Here is a 6,613-nt window from a genome sequence, read left to right on the forward strand (position 1 = left end):
TTTGGTTCTATTAAGTTGTGATCAAATTCACATGGGGTAGGATTCTGCGACGCTCCCAAGCAAGGCTTCGAAGATTTTCACCATGCTCCTCCGGCGTCGGAAGCAGAACTACCCGGCCGAGGGAGATAGATAGAAAGAGAAGACGGTCATACAAGCGCCGAACAAAACTCTCTTGAAGTTGCATCTGAATAGACCTAGAATCACGCGGTACATACAAGCCCTTGAATAAATAAGAAGTTTGAAGTATGAAAATGTAGGTATCATAACAAAGAAAGGGAAAAGACCGAACCAGTAAAACTAATGTCTACTTATACCTTTGGGAGGTTCACTTAGACTATTATGATTTTCTCTTTATCTACGTAGGTTATGTATAAGATTCAATTCAACCTAACAAGCAGACTGGACTACCTTCGGCTTCTACAAGATATTTAGAAACCTAAGAGCCCGAGCCTACTTTACGCACTTAAGGCAACAATTAATGATGAAGAAATGGGCGGTAGATGACAATGAGAAAGGGCGCCCTTTGGCATTTCCTGTGGGGGAGTCGGATTGATCCAATCACGACGAATTATGTCAACCCCCTTTTTTGCGCCTAACTTAGACTCTGATTCTCCGAGAGAATATCATACGAAAACCAATATTTGGTGAAAACCTGTGAAAACCACGAGAATGAGATGTTTTGAAGTTTAAAAAAAAATCTGAAAAAAATACAATATGTTAAGAGGATGATGTTTTATTGCCACCCAAAATTTCAAGTTGAAACACATTACGAGATGTGAGCTGTGAAAAAGACAAAATTAGCGTTGAATAGTGCCGAACAGTAATGTCACTATTCAGGGCTGAATTTGTTTTTTTCATAGCTCACATCTCGTAATGTGTTTCAACTTGAAATTTTGCGTGGCAATAAAATATCACCCTCTAACATCCCCTATTCTTTTCAGATTTTTTCGAAATTTTAAAATATGGTTTTCACGAAGTTTTCATTAAATATTGGTTTTCGTGTGATATTCTCCTTTGATTCTTCCACTATGAGAGCTGGTCCAGGGGCTAGTTCGGCTATGGATTACGCAAGCCCCCCATCTTTCCGACTCAATGTATTTACCTTTGGGACCAGGATCTGATAAGGAAGTGATAGAGAGGACACCAAACATAGATGCGTACCATTGTCCCAGTCCAGTGGATCGTGCCATATAGTGAGGAACCCTTGGAGGTTGGGACAGAAAGCTTCTGCTTCCTTCGAACTACCAAACCCTTTCGTCAGTGTGGGTCAAGTTCCCTTATTATTGCTTGACTTCGCTTTTGCGGCAAAAAAGATGGACTAGATGGACGAATCCCCACAAACGGGCATACGACAGCACGGATAGTCAGAACTGTACTGTCTGATTGATTCACTTTTGTAAGATTGCACACAGGAATATCGCGCGCGCACACACACACACACACACAATTCACAAGCAAAATCAAGGCAGAGACACATGAGTGAAACGAATTGATGCGGCGGAGCATAGTCCTCTCCTCCTGTTAAGTGAACCTCCTGTACTACGTAAACCAAACCATTCTACCTCCATCCATACGTCAAAGATCAAGCGCCCAGCAGGCTGAAAGACCGGCGTTGGGTTCTGGGAGCCAGCGTGAAGTTGAGGCCGAACATCTCCTTGAGAGCCTGCCCTGGCTCAACCAGGTCGATCAGCCTCGCCACCAGCGAGGCGCTCTCTCGGACATGCTCCATGTCAGCCCGCGCCCATACCAGGCGAGATAGCTGAAGCCGCCGCTGTTTGGAGCCCAGATCGATCCCCCATCTGGCGTAGATGCCCTCCTTGTCCCCGTTGGTGAGCTTCTTCAGCATCTGCTTGTAGAGCATGTCCCTCTCGCGTTTCATATTCTTCAAGCTGCCGGCAAAACCAGCGTCAGTATTATTCCATCAAAACATACTTAGGCATACTGTTACCCTGCGAAAAAAAATATGGCATACTGTATTTACCTGGATGCGGTTGCGGAGTTAAGCTCGCCTCCTGCGGAGCTGGTGCTGAACGAGCTCAGGATGAAGGACAGTCTCCTGTGCTCCACTTCCATGTAGACGCTATCTGCGGCATCTCCCTTGAAGAGGAGGAAGAAGTAGGTCCTGTGTACCAGGGACACGTTGCAGTCGTGCCACAACTCGATGATCTCTCGCTGCCTATTTGCAAAATCAATAGGCCAGCGCGAAGGAGACTCGGCACTACTCGGGACTGCATCTATGCCAACATCTTTGACAGTTTTAACTGCTGCACACTCATCTCGAACAATCTGCTGCTGAAATGACATACACAAAGACATTGGTTTAATTCCACTTCATATATAAGCTAAATATCGACTATGCCTGTGTGCATCGCTTGATGCAGAGGCCAGGGAAGATCCTCCTTTTTTTCTAAAAAAAATGAGGCGCTATCAGCTATAATATTCGGCACTAGTATACTAGTCAATTCTGTTTTGTTAAGTTTCTCGTTATTAGCACAGCTAAATCCCATAGTGTGTTACTCCCCTCCGTCCCGTAATATAAGAGCGTTTTTTACACTACTACACTAGTGTCAAAACGCTGTTATATTACGGAGGGAATACTAACTAACATCATTACCTCTGCCTGATGTTCCTCAGGTTGGTCCTCATGGTGTTTTGCTGCCTTCTGTTCCAGGTCCGTCACACAACTGATGTCACCGACACAAACTTCTTGTTCTGCTTCATTGGCACTCCACTCCTTGGCTACTTCACCACCGGTGCTCATGTCCTTGACCACTTCATCACTGGTGCTCATGTCCTTGACTACTTCATCACTCGTGCTCATGTCCTTGACTACCTCATCACTGGTGCTCATGTCCTTGACTATTTCATCACAGATACTTGTGTCCTTAACTACTTCATCACAAACTACTTCGCCAGAATCAGCGGAGAGGTCTACTGAATTGTTATTGTTTTGGCAATCATCATTTCCTTGGTACAGACTTCTCCTAACTTTATCAGGCCTTCTGGGAGGATACCTGAAGATTTCACCAGGTGGTGTCTGCCCGGTGTTTTCCGAATCATCAAACCAACTATTTGGAATGATCATGAAGCTAGCCCTGCAACTCTGACTTCTAGCCAATGCACTGTCCTTGGAGCTCGTTATACACCTCTTTACAGTCAGACATTCATGAGGATAAGGTTTGCCAACGTCCAAGGAAATGTTAGAATCACATGGGTACAGTTTGACAAAGTTGTCTGCAAAGTCATCAGATTCACATTGATGCACTTCAATAGGACCTTCTACTGCATTTGCTATGATCTCGGCCTGCCGCTCCTCTTTGCTAGGGTATATCTTGATATGATCTTCCATTTTCTCTGTTATGCTGACGGCTTCTGGTACTTCATCAGGTTGCGGGACTGCGTCTCTGGAGATGTCCTCTGCTTCAGGTATGTGGAGCTTGGTGACCTCATGGAGTAATACGTTAAATTCCTTGCTTGTGCTTCTTCTATGCTCATGTATCTCTATACATTGTACTTCCCTACAATTTTCTTCAGATACTTCAGATGCACTTCTGAAAGCTACTTTCTTCATGTTATATGACTCTGTGCCATCAGAGCTATAGTTACTAGGAGGGTGCCAAGGTGAAATTGGCTTCCGAACCTTTGTTTGCTGAGGAAGATCCATTGTTTGATTGGGGATTGACAAGTCATCATGATCAGCACTAAAGACATATGATTCACCAAACACTGCATGACCTTGATCTTGATAAGAACCTCCATAAGTGTCTGAAACCGAAAGTGCTTCCTCGGATGCATTTCGCGCAAGAGACTCTGAGGACCGACTATGGACATCCTATCAGAGGAAGGACAGATCATTAAATGTCACACATGACAATAATGCAAAAAGTAAGTCTGTGTATACGAGAGAGATAGTACCCATCGCTTTGCAGCGCGATCATTGGCATGGTCGTCAGCATCACTTTTCAGTAAACAGTTAAGTTGAGACTGAACAGTATCCTTTTCTTCTATCAATTCCCTAAGCTGTTTTTCCAGCTGAAAAGAGAATGGAGAGGTACATGGTGCATGAAATTGTGCAGTCCTGCAATTAACACTGTCACAAGGGTTGGAAAATTTCAGGTGAGGAAAAGTACCTTTTTAATCTGTGCATCCTTCTCTCTTAAAGCTTCAGCATGACTTGTGCAAGAGGCTGACTCCGGCAATTTCAGTTCATTTTCTAATCTTGCAAGCTCTCTTTGTAGATGCTTCAGTAGTGCTTTGTCAGACATCACTACATTGACCTGTGCATTTGTAACTACCTCCTTTGCGCAAGTCGCAAACAGAAGTGTGTTCCCTGGATTGCTCAATATGAGTGTGTGCAGGACTCATTGTGCAGACAATGGCTGTTCTTGCATTGCCTCCCAAAGAGGACTGTAATATGCGTGTCAGCTTTGAATCTCTGTAAGGGATATGGCCATTTCTTCCCTTGCTGCAGGATGAACATAATAGTTCAGACTAAGGTGTAATTGGTATTATCTTGATGTTAATATATTACCCTTTGTCTTCTTCTTTTTTACACTTTGTTGAAACAAATAATATATTAGCCTTTGTCGAGAAAAGATACTACTCCCTCCGTTCGGAATTACTCGTCGAAGAAATGAATGTGAGTAATTCCGAACGGAGGGAGTATATAGTAGGGCATTGTTGAAAGAGCAGACAAAATGAGCAGAAAGGAGACACGTCAAACTGTAACACCAAATAGAATTCAAAATTACTTTATCTAGTGAATACAGAAGAAAGAGGAAGTATATTTGCAAACTCTGATAATTTTTAGGACTGGAATCTCTTTATATAAGAATTAAACCACTGGGATTACAACTTCTTGCAAGAAGAAAACAAACCTGAGTTGGCGAACAACCTTTCCCAGTGTTAGCAGACTTCGATTAATATGACTACCTTCTTTTAACCTCATACCAGCTGAAGCAGTCTGAGATGCTCGCTCACTTCCAGCTAGGTCAACAAAGTTCTGTCCAGAAGAAGAACCTCAGAGATGATGGAAACATGATAGTACCAAATAATCATGAATATAAATGGAAAACCATACCACACATGACACCAGGGTGCTTGATTTGCCCCTTCCTAAATACTGTTTAACAGAACTTTTGATTGTCTGAATGTAACAAAAGCTTGTCAACAAAAATCATCTTCAGAAGGTAGTGTAAAATAGATATATAAGAGAGCCACCAACCAGCCTGAGTATTTGATGGGACCTAGAACTCGCTTCGTTCAAAGCCGTTTCTCCAATCTCTCTTTGAGCTGTAGCACATACCAAATTAAGCAAATGATGAAAACAAGAAACATGGTGCATGTTTTGTTCTAGAAAATTTAGCCCGCACCTTCACACATTCCAAGAAGATCCCTAAGATGGTCCTTGTCCCTCAATGTTTCCTCAGTGAGCTTTTCAACAGTAGTCCCTTTCTGTTTGATTCAAATGCTAACGCGAGATTAGCGTAGGGTGGAGGAAAAAATAGTTATTAGTAAACTCAAGTAAAGGAGAATGGAGTACCTCTGGATCATCAAGCAGTCTAAGAGGTGTCGTATCATGGCTCAGAAGATCCCTCACAGCTTCATTGTATATCTCTATTGCCGAGAATTTCAGCATGAATTCTCTTTCAGGGTGCTGTAGCAATGGCAAACGATGAGGCAAATATCATCTCACAAAATGAACTATAACATCACTGGTGCCGCGCACACACACACACACACACACACACACACCTTCTCTATGTAGTCATAGATGTCCATGACACTGTACTCAGTAATTCCAGTCATTGTGTAAGTCTTTCCGCTGCTTGTCTGCCCATACGCAAATATGCTTGCTGTCAATAAGAAGAGATTCATGTGCAAATGTTAGTTGGTCCACATGAGTTCATCCAAAGACCAAATTAGCGATGCAAAGGAGTTGCATCATTTCTCCTGTACATACAGTTGATTCCACTGACAACTGATAGAGCAACTTCTTTTGCTCCTTCCTCGTAGACCTGCCTGGTAGAGCAATTGGGGCCAAACACCCTGTCTGAAAAGGACAAGAAAGAAGAACAAACTGAGAAATCGACTGCTGAATTAAATCCCAACATCAAGACCAGCAATTGTCGCCAACATTCTTTGCAAAATTGAGCTCTGCCGGTGCTTACCGTAGGTGTAGGCGGTGGGGAACATGGCGCGGTCAGGGACGATACTGCGGAACATGACGGTGGTGGGGCTGATGCACTCCCAGTCGGAGCTGTCGCCGGACTCCCTGCCGTTGAGCGGCCGCACCCGCACGGACACCATGATCCTCTCCTCCTTGGCCTCCACCTTCTCCCATGCCGCCGCCGCATCCTCCTCCCCCGCCCCCATCGCCCTTCTCAGCCCTGCACCCCTCCACCCAAGAACAGTATCAAAATCGCCCCTCTTCCACTGCACCTGTCACCGCCGGCCAACACCCCCCTCCCCTCGGATCAAGCAGCATTGTAAGCAAGAAAACAAAGCCGGCCGGCTGGTGGCAGGTCCTTGTGCCCGAGAGCGCCGTGTCTGTCGCCGGGTTCCGGACGTGGACGGCGCTCCGGCGAGACCAGCCTGCCCAGACCAAGGTAAC

At 44.5% G+C, this 6,613-nt stretch overlaps 1 pseudogene; it reads right to left on the bottom strand.

The window, feature by feature from the left end:
• Window positions 1-1,314: 1,314 nt before the first annotated feature.
• Window positions 1,315-6,613, bottom strand: part of LOC119337076 — a 6,074-nt pseudogene continuing 775 nt past the window's right edge.

The sequence above is a fragment of the Triticum dicoccoides genome, chromosome 7B (genome assembly GCF_002162155.2).
Source record: "Triticum dicoccoides isolate Atlit2015 ecotype Zavitan chromosome 7B, WEW_v2.0, whole genome shotgun sequence".
NCBI lineage: Eukaryota > Viridiplantae > Streptophyta > Magnoliopsida > Poales > Poaceae > Triticum > Triticum dicoccoides.